General features: G+C 38.6%; 1 long non-coding RNA gene across 1 annotated transcript; it reads left to right on the forward strand.

Moving 5' to 3' along the window:
• Positions 1-951: 951 nt before the first annotated feature.
• On the forward strand, positions 952-6,153 carry LOC147499174 (uncharacterized). The gene is made up of 3 exons (XR_015194432.1): positions 952-1,103; positions 1,242-5,033; positions 5,546-6,153. It is a non-coding gene; the product is annotated as an uncharacterized LOC147499174 (long non-coding RNA).
• Positions 6,154-15,037: the final 8,884 nt, after the last annotated feature.

Here is a 15,037-nt window from a genome sequence, read left to right on the forward strand (position 1 = left end):
GCCCCACCTTCAAGCACCTGGACTCCGAGTCAAGCAAGAGCGCGCCCCGCGCCCTTTACAGGCAATTCTTGAGCGCGGCCCGTGCCTTGGCCTTTGCAACACTTCCACTTCTGAATTTTTTGTGGGTTCTTCCGCGGTTGTTTCCAGCAGCTCTAGAGCGTGTTGTTTGATATGAAGTCTCCTACACTCATACCAGAGCAGTCTTTCAAAGATTTGTTCTCAAGTGACACGTATGGATCTTGGTTTCGCAAATTGATCATAACGGCGGGATGGCAGCCTCTAATGGTAAGCTCTAATGAACTTTATTCTCTTGCGCTTACTTCGTATTTTTTATGACCATTGTAAGTTTTTCTATCGCATGGATGGAGAACAAGTGTTCTTCGTCACCATTGAGGATGAAACAATGGATATAACTAAGTTCTTATTGGTGTTTGCTGTTGACCTTCCTATGCCTGCCGAAATCATGGACTCATGGGGCTATTTAGTTGATAATTTCTCTACCTACAACTATGAGTTTTTGCATGAGACCTATGGGGCAGGTATTTTCCATGTAGAGGACCAAGGGAAATATAACGTAGCCCTTGGTAGCTTGTCCCTTAACATAGGCACGGTGATGTTCTTTATCATGCTAAACATATTAGGGGAATGATGTTTTTCTTCTGCGAATGACGCCACTTGCGACGTTTTCCTTGCTCTAGCTTAGGGACGTTTGCTATATGACCTTCCCAAGACATTAACGTCTAGTTTAGCACGAGCCCAGAGTATGATGCATAAGTACCTTCTTATGCCTGTTTTAGTTTGCCGCATAATACTATGTTTCTTTCCTATTTTTTGTACCCATTTCATGGATTGGGTTAGGGTTGACATTGTTAGACCCACCAATTGCATTATATGCTCATTCCGTGCAATGACTTGGCAGGGGTGGAGGCTACAACCTAATTGGGTTACCCCTTACACCCCATCCGACCAAGTGGCGCTTAACAGGTAGCGATTATAGATGATAAATGGCGCGAGGCCTGGCAAATTATCATGGTGTGGCAGGATGCGAAGGAACCTCACTTCTTTATAGAAGAGGTTGACAATGCCTAAATGCTGGATATGAGGTACGTTTTTATTTTTGTTCGTGTCTGCTTATGTCCCAAGCAATTTACTTCTTGTTATTCCCATAACAGGTGGAACTCATATAGAGTTGCGTCTGTTTTTATATATCTATATTAGTATGTTTTAAATTTGTTTTGCAGGTGTTCTTCAATTTTCACGCGTTTCCATGGTATTTCCTACTCTTCTTATTTTAATATTTTGAGGACAAAGCACGTTCTTGTTTGGGGGTGGCATAGAAACACGCGTAATTTAAGGCACCTATTAGGATAATACATATATAATATGTACTTGTTTTATAGTAAAAAACTTCAAAAATTAAAAAAATATAAATAAAAAGTTTATGTTATACACTTAGGAATATTGGTATTGTTTCTTTCTCTATGATGATAATAATCTAGATATTTCACATTAGTTCTTATATTAGAATAATTTTTAGAAATTTAGGTTAATATGTAGGTAATAATCATTGCATCTTTCTATAAATATATTGCATAAGTATCTATGTTTGTATTGGCAGTAAGTTTCTGAAATCTAGGCTAGAGTACTTATTCTACAAATCCTGTGAGAATATAGCCTAAAACTTTATATGAGTGAAATATTTGAGAAATAACACAAGGGAGAAGTAAATTCCGAATAGAGAAATCACACGTCCACTTGCTTGATCACTATACCATATCCTAAGCGAGAATTTAGGCCTTCTTTGGATTGATATAGCTAGAAATTCAAATCTATATAAAATTATTTCCACTAGTCGCCCCTCTGAGCCTTTTTTTAGCCTTTCATAAACCGCAAATCCTTTACCCTTTTACAAAACAAAATAAAATAAAAATAAAAATCAGCCTACCCATTTGTGAAAGTGTCTGAGAATAGAGATGAAATGAAGAATAGGAAAGAGAAAGACCTGTGAAACTAAGAATTTGTTAGTTGCTTCAAATAAGAAAAGAAAGTTCCATCCAAAGAAAGAAAAAAAAAAGTCAGAACTCCAAAAACAGAATCAAATGAGTCAAAAGCTAAAAGAAAAAGAAAAAAAATTTGGCTAAGAATGGAAACAAAGTGTAGAAGCGAAGTAAAAACAAGGTTTTCTCTAGTTACATAATATGAAGACTCTATCATCTCAGACTTGTTCTTTTTGAATATCCATTTCCTTCCTTCTTAAACCATCTCCTAATCCCCGCAACACCTAATAAAGACCTCTAGCTCAATTAGGAATAGGTTAGTGTGATAGTAAGTGGTAGATGTGTTTGATCGACTTCGGCTTCCTAGTGTGTCATTGAGATTGTAAGGTAAAGTGTGCCCACTACACACTGGAGTAAGCGAAACTTGAGTGGAAAAGTCAAAATGGTTTTTGTCCTGACATTTATGTGAGGACCTACTTAAGGACGCTATTCCAAAGTTTCAGAAATAGACCTGTTAGTGCATTACATAGCATAGTTCATTATATATATGTTTATCCGTAGATGATTGATTATTATGCAAATATTAGCTTAGGTTTCGACTTGATTATTCTGTATTCATTGCTAGTGAGATGTATAGATATCTGAGAATAAATAAGTAAACATTAGTTATATTTCTTAGTCGTTGCAGTATAGATGAAGTTTGTGAGTACCTTCACTAGAAAACTCTCACGAGACTATAACTCGTCCACTAGGGAATTCCTAGTAGTTTAAGGCCTTGTTGCATATAGTCAATGCAATCGTACTCGGCGAAATGAGATTAGTTAGAACTCCATTTTTGGTCACTTATTTTAATTTATCATATTGACTTAAAGACAAGCAAAATGCTGTTTGGGGGTGATTTGATAAGAGCCCAAAATTGTAGTTTTAACCCTTTAACAATATTGCTTTTAGACCAATTATGTGATTAATAAATAAGAGTTAGTACTAGCTGTTTACGTGCTTTTATGTATTCTAGGCATTGGAGTCAATTATGTGAAGAAATGTGTCCCTTTTACGAGATAAAGGAGCAAAGGTTGGTTGCTAAGAAATTCTATGATTAAAGGCCAAAATTAAAGGAGAAAAAGCCTTTTTAATGCCCGATCAAAGCTGAAAAGTCAAAGTCAACGCGGGCAGAAATAGTGCATAAAAGTCTGTAGAATTTCCGAAGGCTGTATCTTTGGACTCAGACCTCGAATTGGGCTTACTATATGTCAAAACGACCGGCTCGGAAAGAGATTTCTAATAGTTCAAGCCTTGACCCAATCAGAGGAGAAAAAGTAGACAAAAAGGCTGTTGTAGTAATTTCTAACAGAGAAACCCTTTTTGGACCGAAGTAATCAAGTTTTGGGCTCGATTTTATAGCCCAAAACATGGCTCCAAAGCCCATGCACAAATTTGTAGACCTAGCCCTCTTCTATATAAAGAGGACTAAGACATATCTCTTACTTACTTACTTAGTTATTCATAAATCTAGATTAGTAAGTTAGTTTTAATATAGTTTGAATTCTTCGACTCTTCTCAATTAGATTAATAAAGCAATTTATATTCTTTCAGTAATGTCTTGTTCTTATTCTTTTTATTCTAGTTATGATAGTCTTATGAATCTGAGCTAAACCTCCATTAGAGGGGTTTGATAAAGCCTTGATGAAGACTTGATTGTGTTAGTGTAGAAATAGTTGTAAAAAATCTATTCCACTCTAGGAGGTAGTTAATTCGCCATGAGAATGCGTTTAAATTGCCTTACATGCTAATTATTAGTTGGCAGAGATTGCCATGAATAATTAGAGATTAGAAAGACCCAATCTTTATGTGAAAACATAAAGATTATGATTACAACAAATCTATGCTAGTTTATTAAGTATGAATCAAGGTGGAATCAAATCCCCCTAATTCCTTCCCATAGTCACATCTTAGTATTGAATTGCAGTAGTTTAAATCATAACATCTAAATTAGTTAAATCACCATCTTAGCATAATTTCATAACATTACTCTCATTATTTTTGTGGTAAGAATTAATTAAACTAGGAAACTTTACATCTAAATGAGCTAGGAGTGGAACGAATTCTCTATTCCACATATTAAACGATAACGAGAGTAGAACTTTGATCATATAGTATAAAAAGCATTTAGTTTTACTTATTGATAGCATAACTAGTTAAGAGTAGGTAAAACTATTGTTTTTACATTTATCAATGGGTATTTCTTGAATATGGCGGGAATGACCCAAGGTATTCATTGAATGTGCCATGAATGACCTGAGATATTGAATGCCCATAAGAGATTGTGATTATGCAAATGGAAAGCCCATAGATGGCTGTGACTCATAAGTTATGAGTTTGCAAGATGTAAATATGTTCCTGGAGGTGATATTCCCGCTTGGGACATATGTCTTATAGTGGTACTCGATGTGAGAGAGACACACGGGTATATGTGATTTGACAGATGTGTGAAGTGCAAATCGAGGAGTAGGAACTAAAAGGTGAGGTCAGTAAATAAGTGATTAATAAACCAGATACATTGTGGAATTGAATGAACTAAAAGGATGTGAATTTGTGTGATGTTATGGACACTACAAGAAAATTGAGCATTGGCCACAGAGACAGTAAAGCTTTAGCCACGGACAATAGCTGTGGGTGGGCTACAACGGTTCTTCACCGTGGGAAAATCTTTTACTGGCCGTGGCAAAGTTCAAGTATAGTTTAAGTTTTGATAGATGTTTGGCCACGGTCGTGTCCTTTTCTCTGTACACCGTCAGATTAGAACTTGTATTCTAATTTCCATTGATTTAGCAAGGGGAGCACGACCTAAAAGATTTAGAGACTGAAATAACTCCTGACGGTTGAAGGAACGAACTCGTTGCCTCTCGTTCACCACTCTCTTCACTCCTCTAAGAACTCATCTTCTCTTTCTTTCTTCTCACAAAGGAGGACCAATTTATTCTCAATGAAAGAACCACCGCACCAGTGTTGATTGACACTCGTTCATTTGATCAACAGGTATTTTCTTCTTCTCAAGTTTTACTTTGCATTATCAAATACTTTATTTTTTCTTGTTTTATGTTTAAAGGTGCTACCTTTGTTCCCCCACCAACCTGATTTATGCATTCAATTTTTTATAGGTCTGGGGTTAGGGATTTTTGTGTTTTATAAAGGTTGTTGTTTTTTGTTTACATGTATTGACTTGATAGGATAGGGAGCACTTTGGATGTGAAATTATGCAGCAAATTTAGTAGCACAAGCTCAAACTTGTGTTAGAACTCGATGAAGCTTTGATTTGTATCCTGAGACTCCAACTCTTTCTAATCGTTCTTTAGTAAAATGTCCCCACCACTATAATTCTTCTTCGGATTTGGGCCGGTTAAGATATCCAAAAGCAAAATAACTCATGCCCATATACTTCCTTGAAATAGGACGATTAAGATAACCTCATGCTCAATATTGTTCAAAGTTCAAACAAATAGCATATTAATTAATTGAGACTAACTAACTACATTTTTCTTGGGTGCCAGCTGGAAGCGAATTCGTTGAAGATGGTTCATATCTAGTAAGCTCATTTTATTTTATATTTTATTTTAATATATTTGATTGTTGATTGGGGCTTGTTTTTAATTACAGAGTTTTGAAAGTGAGACTAGGCAATTGAAATTGCTTAATCAGGTACTTTATGATTCATCATTGCTACTATTGTCAGATCTTGTTTTGATTTACTTTTTTATTGATAGGAAGCGGTAAATACACTGAAAGAACCTTTATGATTCATCATTACAAAACATGCCTGCAATGTTTCGTAAGTCGAAAAAAAAAAAAAAAAAAAACAGACTAGCAAGTCTTAAGTCTTAAACTACATTAAACAATCCATAGATGTAGAAAACTTCACATTTGTTTACTTCAACACCTTCTCCTTACTTTCCTTTCTCTATTAAGTCTTTGCCTATGTATACACTTTACTGTTTATACACTCAGCTCTCAAATAATCTCTAACTTTTTTTGTCTAAAAATGTTCAAAGTATCTTTTATTGTTATTTGTCTTACCTTGGTTGCTAGTGTTTTTATTGAGGTTTCAGTTGCAGAGCATGAACATGAGCCTGAAGTTGAGTTCTATGAACTCAAGCAAGGAGATTTCTCTATTAAGTTTACATAAAAGGTTTGCTGCTGTTTTTAAATAACTTTTAAATAAGGGTCTGTTAATGAATTTGGGGTATAAACCTATAGAGGCAAACCTAAATATGAATTAATGTCTCTGTTAATGAACATTTTGATTGCAGAATATTATAGAACACTTATGTTCACTTCTTGGTCGACTTGAATTGGAGGAGCTAAATTTACTTTGAATGGAATCACTTACCATTTGATAGCTAACGACGACAATAATAAAACTTCATGGTGTATACTCACCAAGGGTTATATTTATTCTTCCTTTCATGTCTTCTTAGATTCTTTAGATTAATTACATGAAGTCTCAAATATTTCAGATCGTTGAATGTGGTTAATGTCATTAATTTATGCTTGATGTGTAGGTGGGCCTAATGGATTTGGTGATATGATTTGGAGAGTGAGCAAGTATGAAAAGATGGTCGTGATCCGTATATCACTTTAACCTACGAAGCTTTGATGGTGAACAATGTAAGCTTCACTTCTGATACTTGTCTTCTGATCTCTCTTTTCCTTTGTCTGCTAAAATGCACATGCAGTTCATTAGTTTTTGTATCCATTCTTACAAACTTGTTTCAATTTAGAACTGTAACTATAACAACCTTCTCATTACTGATCTGAATACCATATACATCTTCACACTCATATTAGACTAGTAGCTAATGCTATAGTAATATCAAATCCTTGCAATTGATGAGATGGTTCAATGATTAGAATGGAGTGTGCCACATGACAGTGTACATTTCTAATGCCTTCAAATATATATATATATAACGGGTTTCCCTGGGAACTTTTTTGTATATGTAACATACAAGCTGCTTGGAGAGCAAAAGTTAAGTGTGATAATGAAAGCCAAAGCTCTAAACAAGCCAAACTCTAGTGAGTATGATCATACACACTTATTGGAACCTTAGTGGCCATAACAGCGCAATATCCTATCAAATACCTACACATTTTTCTTGCTTTGTTGGAGTGTGTTATGCATTGTAGTAATGCATGCAATTGATGGACCAACTTGGGCAATGGACATTGTTTTATTTTCAGAACATTTTTTTTTGTTTATCGAATTTCAAGATTTAGAGTCTAAACTTGATATATTTTGTTGTTGGTTAGATTCTATTCTTATAGTTTAGGAAGTAACTTTGCTGAATTGACTATCTTAATTGCACTGTTCTTATTGTAGTGTTGCAAACAACACAACAAGTGATGCATTGGGATGACTAGGATGTCCGGATCATATTAAACTTGTGCTGGTGATAGAGTTGATCAAACTAAGTCTGGGGTTTACGTTTTTTTCTTTGGTAGTATATGCCAACTTCATAGAATTTTTGTTGTTGTACTAAATTGTTTTTTTTTATGTAGTTTGGAATCCCATATAGGGCACACTGTTTGTAAAGTTTTTTAACACATTTTTCAGTTGCATAATCAAATGTTGAATAATTAAGGATTATGGTCTTGGCATGTCACATTGGAATCTGGTTGTAGAACATTATGAAGTTGCAGGAGTAATTCGGAGGGACAGAAAAATCTGTTGTTTTTTTTTAAAAAAAAATGAAGAGGTTTGCCACGGCTATGATCTGTGGCCAATTCATTGATAATATACCATCAAAGTGACTTGACCACGGCTGTACAACACTATTACCACAACTAAGCACCGTGGCCAATGGACTTCTTTGCAACGGCTTAGATCCGTGGCCAAAAACATACCTTTCCCCACAGCCATGGGCTGTGGCCAAAGATTAGCCACAGGTGCATTGGCAACGGTCCTGCAACAGCTATAAGCCGTGGCTAAAGGTCTTTTGCCACAGCTCATGACCGTGGCTAATACTCGGTATTCTTGTAGTGGGATGTGAAGTGTGACTGTGAATAATATTAGTGAATGCTTATGATCTTTTATATGATTGCGACTATAACTTGATATGTTATTACGAAAATATTAATGACTTGTGATAGTCTGAGATCTATCGTTATGCACGCAGAAAGTTTATGACGTAATGATGTCATGTGAATGACTACTCTTGATATAGGTATTATGATAAGTGGTATTCTCCGAATATGCGAGACCAACCAAGTTGTATAAATTAGACTTAAATGTCTTAAATATGGTTTGATTATGAATGGGAATTTGACTGGCTGAGATAAATCATTTTATTGTGATGTCTAACTCTATTTTGAAGGAGGGTAGGATCTATTAATCTTTTATGCAGGGACGTAAATATCCTACCCTAAGACGACGTGTTGGCTTAAAGGTAAGGTGTATGAAACTCATATTTAATTAGGTTATCATATGTGTATTTAATAAGTGGAATGTAAGTGGTACTTATGTTGTGAGTTATTTTAGAAAGTGGGAATGATGAGTACTGTTATATGAGATTTTTGGAATTGTATATTGGGGGTGAAATATTACTTGGGAAGAAACTAAATGCCGTTTTGAGAAAACGGAACTAACTTGTCTTCCAAGTTGAAATGATTGTAATAGTATATTTCTTTATTTAAAATATTGAACATATTGTTTTTATTTTAGTCTTACTCATACTAGAAAATTCAATTTGCTGACCCATGTTTGTTTTGTTTTGCAATGTGGGTGTGTTCTTGGAAACATAGATGGTGGAGTGCAGTGGATGAGGACACGTGATTTGGATTTGCTCTTGGAGTCTTCTGGTTTAAGTTTTTATGAAGTGTAATATTTTGTTTTTGAGACAAATATAATAGAGTTGGTTAGTTTCTTTGTAGTTTAATAATGTGATTGAAGGATTGTTCCTTTTGGTTTTAAATTTGATCTCAGATTTTTAATATCGTGGTTGATAATATATTATTAGGGTTTTGTTTCACCCTGGGTTTTCAGATGATTGAATAGGGTGGCGATTGAGATATTTATATCTTGAAAAAAATCCCCTATTTTAATTGTTTGGAAATTTGGGGTGTGACAGTCCTCCTACGGATTTACAGAACAATCGTCCATTGATTACATTATATCTGGGAGCTCGGAATTTTATGGCACGAGCGTTCTTTGCTTCTACTGGGAGCTCTCCATGTAGGATAAATTTTAGAAATAGGCTTATCCAAGATTAAGTTATCTCTTCTTCAGATGAGGGCTGAAAGTCTGTGAGGTTGTTGACACTTTCTTGCTAGTAGGTGGGACATGCCTCTTGGGTTTTCGAGGCTAAGAAAGCCAAACTGTCTACATGTCTATTGTCTTCTCGGGGAATGTGTTCTAAGGAGAATGTTTTGAACGAGTTGATGATGTCATTGACGACCTGAGCGTACTTGGCCAGGTTTGCTCCGTTTGTTACATACTCTTTGGTGATCTGCTTGACGATTAGTTGTGAGTCACTGTGAGCTTTTAGCTTCTTGACTTGTAGCTGTTGTGCCATCCGGAGGCCTGTGATCAACGCTTCATATTTTGCTTCATTGTTTGATATTGCGAAATCGATCTTGATTGACTTCTATAGCTGTGTTCCTTCTGGTGAAGTTAACACATCCCCCATTCCACTACCGTTATTGTTGCACGCTCCATCTACGTAGAGGTGCCATGTGTCTGGGGTGGTTGGTTGATGGAATGTAGTGATGGGCTCAGGTACCCAGTGGACATCTTTGACGGGGAAGTCAACCAGGAAGTCAGCAATGACATGGCCTTTGCGAGACGTTCTGGGAACGATTTCGATGTGATGCTTACCAAGTTCTTCAGCCCACTTGGCCATGCGGGCTGTTTTGTTGTTGGAACTCAAAACCTGTTTGATGGGTACATCTGTGATGACCTTGATGCTGTGAGCCTGGAAGTAAGGTCAGAACTTTCTAGCAGAGTAGAGCAAAGACAACATTGTTTTCTCTAATGCTGAGTAATGTTTTTCTGCATCTACCATCATCTTGCTGGTGAAGTAGACTGGTTTTTCAATTCCCTCGCTTTCTCAAAATAGGACCGAGTTGATGGCAAAGTCAGTAGTTGCAAGGCAAAGCCCCAGTGTCTCTCCTTCAGTTGGTTTGGACAGGATGGGCGGAGTTGATAGGTAAGCTTTCAGGTCGTTGAAAGCTTTGTGGCATTCGTCTGTCCATGTGAATGTTGTGCCTTTCTTTAGTATTTGTAGGAATGGTCTGTACTTATCAGATGCACATGAGATGAATCTGTTGAGGGCTGAAACCATGCCTGATAACTTGTAGATTTGTTGTTTGGAAGTTGGTTCTGGTATTTCAAGGAGAGCTCGTATTTGCTATGGGTTTGCTTCGATGCGCCTTTGTGAAATGAGGTGTCCTAGGAATTTCCTTGAAGCTACCCCTAATACACATTTTGCTGGGTTGAGCTTCAATTTGTTTTAGCACAATCTTTCAAAGGCTTCTTGTAGGTGGGAAATATGATCTTTAGCCTTTTCGCTTTTGACATGTTGTCTATGTAGACTTCCATGGTGTCGCTAAGCAAGTCTTTGAACATCTTTGTGAGCAATCTTTGGTAGGTTGCACCTGCGTTCTTTAAGCCGAATGGTAGGACGTTGTAGCAGAACGTTCCTTGTTCGGTTATGAAGGATGTCTTTTCCTGGTCTTTCTCTGCAAGTGGTATTTGATTGTACCCATTATATGCGTCCATGAACGATAGGAGTTTGTGTCCGCAAGTTTGATCTACCAGTATGTCAATTCTTGGAAGGGGGAAGCTGTCCTTGGGGCAATGTTTGTTGACGTTTGTGAAGTCTATCCAGAGTTGTACCTGGCCGTTTTTCTTTGGAACAGCTACGATGTTAGCTAGCCAGGTCGGGCACTCGACTTCTCTGATGAATCTAACATTTTTGAGCTTTTCTATCTCTTCATTGATGCCTTTTTGAAATTTGAGTGCCAATTTGCGAGGTCGTTGTTTGATAGGCTTTACAGTTGGGTTGACATTTAATTTGTTGCAAGTGACCTGTGGGTCGATTCCAGGCATATCGATATACGACCAAGCAAAAACATCTTTATTGAGAGATAGAAATTTGACAAGTTGCTCCTTGAGCTTGGGGTTTAGATCAACCCCTACATAAACAAACTTTGGGTCATCATTTGTGCCCAAGTTGACTTTTTCTCATGGTTCTATTTGTGCTTGGTTCCCCTTGAGCTTGTCTGCTTCTGATGTTGGAGGGATGGAAGCTTGAGGATCTTGCAGCTTTGGGCTTTTTTTTGCTTGGATGACCTGCGGTTTGGCCGTAGTTGTTGTGCTGACTTGATTGCATCTATGAGCCTCTGGTTGGTTTCTTTTGAGCTCCATGATGCCTCGGGGTCGAGGAACCGCAACACTTGGTGCAAGGTGGATGGAATTGCTTGGATCTTGTGGATCCACCTGCGCCCTAAGATGGTAGTGTAGAACGACTTAACATCAATCACGCTAAAACGTGTTGAGGTTTTGACCATGTCCTCTTTTTCGCCAATGGAGACTGGTAGGATGACATCACCAATAGCATCTGTGCTGTCTCCGTTGAACCCATAGAGTGACGCGTTTGATTATATCATAACCGAGTCTGGCAGGTGCATGTCTTTGTACGTTTGATAGAAAAGGATGTCACAGGAGCTGCCTGGATCGATGAGGACTCTTTTGACTGTTCACCCATTGATTTTGACGTGCACTACCAGGGCATCATTGTGGGGGGTAGGCACATCTTGTCTAGATCTTCCTCGGTGAATGAAATTGCTGTTGTTGTTTGAGGGTTGGTAGGATTGATCACCTCAGCTTTGTGGGAGAGGTGGTAGATTTTCTGAAGCGCTCCTACCCTTTTGCGCTTTTCCCGACCTGAGGTTTCGTCGTTGGAGGTGTCTATAATCATGTTGATTACCTTTTCCTGGCCGTGGTTGGAGGAGTGTTGTCTCCTATTGTGTCTCGACCGACCTAGTGATTTAGATCGTCGGGCAGTTTTGCTCCTGCTTCTGTTGTTAGCAGGCCGTTAATGGCTCCGGCTCCTACTTTTGTGGTGGTTGGCATCTAGCTTATGCCTGAGGTTGCTTTCTGGCAAGAACTCTTTCAGTTTTCCCTCTTCGACTAAATCTTGGAGGTAGTGTTTGAGGCTCCAACATTCATTGGTGTCATAGTGGTGGAGTTGGTGAAAATGGCAGTATGGACATTCTGGTATGGAGATCACCTTGTTGATGTTGGGGTTGAAGTATGGTGTTGTATATATCTTCTTCAGGATCTGGCTTGGCGTCCTGGAGAAGTTGGAGAATTCCCATTTTGTGTAAAAGGGCTTGTGGGAGCTGGAGCCCTTGTTGTTGTTGTTATTGTTGTTGTTGCTTGAGTAGTGATTGTTTTCTTTGAGTCCTCGCTTGTCGCTTACAGTGAGGACTTCTTTGCCTTTGCGCTGGGCCAACCATTCTTCGTACTTGATGCACTTGTCAATTCTGTAGTACAGGTCGTCTAAGCATTCTGGCTTGTTACGCATTAGAGACCCCCGCTAGGTCGGATCGGCGTCGGGAGGCGTTAGTGAATGCAGAAGTGGCAAAACTGTCCTTTAGGCCTGGCTCCATTGATAGGAGTTCTTTCTTGAAACGTCCTAGGAAAGCGATGATCGTTTCGCCATGTGCTTACTTGAGTTGAAACAAGGAGTCCAGGTCGGCTTGTTTCTTCCTGTTGTGGACGAACTCTGCTGCGAACGTCTCAGCTAGCTTGTCAAAGTTGCTGATTGAATCAGGAGTGAGCATGTAGAACCATTCTAAGGCTCTGTCCTTCAGGCTGGTTGGAAAGAGTTTACACTTCAGGTAGTCGTACTCTGGAGCGCTATATAGAGTGAGGATCTGGGTGAAACGAGCTACGTGCTAGCCAGGACAGAAGCTACCGTCGTACAACGGGAACTTTGGTTGGATGAATTCTGAGGGAAGCTGCTTGTCCCTGATTTCAGTGGTGAATGGTGATGCCTTGTACGTCTGGAGTATCTTCTGAGCGATCTGGAGCGTGCTGGCTTTGTCGTTTGACTTCTCCAACCTTTGGGTGAAGTCTTCTAGTATTTGATTGGTGGTGGTGGTGAGGGCTGTGACGGTGTTGTTCTCCAATGCGTCTAGAGTACTATTGTTGGTGTTGGAGGTGGCCTATTCGCGCATCGTTTGGTTTTCTTGTTGTAGGGTGATGAAGGCCTCCTGGAGCGTCTTCATCTGGTTTGCTAACATTTGAAGTGATGGGTCCATGGTGGTTTTTCTGACCAACTTCGTGGGCTTGAGAAAAGAGTGTGTGTTATTTTCTTAAGGAAACGAATCGACAGACGGCGCCAATATAGAGCTTTGGTGTTTTGGGGTGAACGACCTGATGTCTTGTTTGATAGGGAATGGCTGCACTCTTCTTGGAGCAAGAGTTGCCTACGTATCAAGTTTATAGGGGTAAACTTGAATCAAGCCTTACGTAGTTCATCTCTCTCTACTTTTAGATATTTGAGCTGACCTTAATTCCATATCTACTCCAGGCCGTTTGTCAAGTGTAGATCCACATTGTGTGCTATTTTGATGATTCACCATTACTCTTGATGTTACAAAGTTAATGTCTCCTTGATTGGTGCGTTGACTGAGCTCCAGGACTGCGCTGGATGATTTGCTTCCATATATGGCTGTAGCTGAGATTTGGGACGACCTGAGTCTGGGTCGTTACGACGTACTGACAATGTGGTACGAGCTGATGGAGATACGACTTGGGTTATGGACACGTGTGTTGTAGTGATATGAAATGTAGAACGGAAGGTACTTACACATATGATTTGAATGTTCAAGGCGTACCTTCAGGAAATCCATTGACTCAGCCTGATGGCCCTGATGTTCGCAAACAGAAAAAGGCCAGTCACAGTGGTCATAATAACAGAGAGGAGCTTGCCCTTGCTTCTGTTAGCGATGGTCATGCCCCAAATGCTCCTGTTAGCGATGGTATTGTAACAACTATTCATAAGACCGCTTCTAATATTACGGAGATCCCACTGGTGACTAAGGAAGTAGCTTAAGCTATTGCCAATGATTTTGACTGTCCTGCTTCTATTGCAATGCACTTTATGCCTGTCAAAGGTGAGTATGTTGAGCCATTCGTCCATTCTATTTGTTAGAACTGCTTAGGTTTTGCATACTCTCTTCATGATATTAGTTAAGATTTAGCCATTTAGGATATTTAACTTTTCAAAAACATTCTAGCAAAAAAATACTCCTACTTCTGATTCTAAAGCTTATTTTGGGTTGAGGACCATGAAGTTAAGAAATAGCTAGCATGCATGACGTGCTCAATTGACAATTGTACTATAACATTTCAATGCATATAATTAATCACTGTATACTGGCTGTCATAAGAGGCCACTCCATATCTCAAGTCGTTTTTGTTGAACTGTTCATTTTTCTCACTGTACTACAATTACTTGTACTAGCAAAATGCACATGCTCTGCACATGAACAATACACAAAACTTATTGAAGAGAATGTGAACATAGTTATCAAGAGGAGAGTTAAGCTGCTCCATATTTAACCATAGTGTCTTCTGTGAAATTTGCATAGCTCGTGTCTTTTTGCATCTTAATGCCCAGAGTTTGTATAGCTGGAGTGGATTCAGATTCAATCCATATTTTAAGAGATCCTTGCTCCATTGCTCTCTAAATACGCTGAAAGGATGACCCAGCATTCAGCCAAGTAACTTGAACTCTTTGGTAACCTGCAAGTAGGTGCTCGCATAACCCGCCCCTCATTCCAATATATCACCCCTGCACCAGCTGGGCCTGGGTTCCCTAATGATGCCCTATTTGAATTCATTTCAACAAAGCTACTTGGGTAGCTTGATCTCCATCCTGATCTTTTGTAGTTTCGCTGGTTAAAGTCAAAGCATGTTGTATCCACCTCTTGATGCCCAGTTTGCATTTTGTTTGTAAGCAATGCTTGTCATCACA

Source organism: Coptis chinensis, chromosome 5 (genome assembly GCF_015680905.1).
Source record: "Coptis chinensis isolate HL-2020 chromosome 5, ASM1568090v1, whole genome shotgun sequence".
Lineage (NCBI taxonomy): Eukaryota > Viridiplantae > Streptophyta > Magnoliopsida > Ranunculales > Ranunculaceae > Coptis > Coptis chinensis.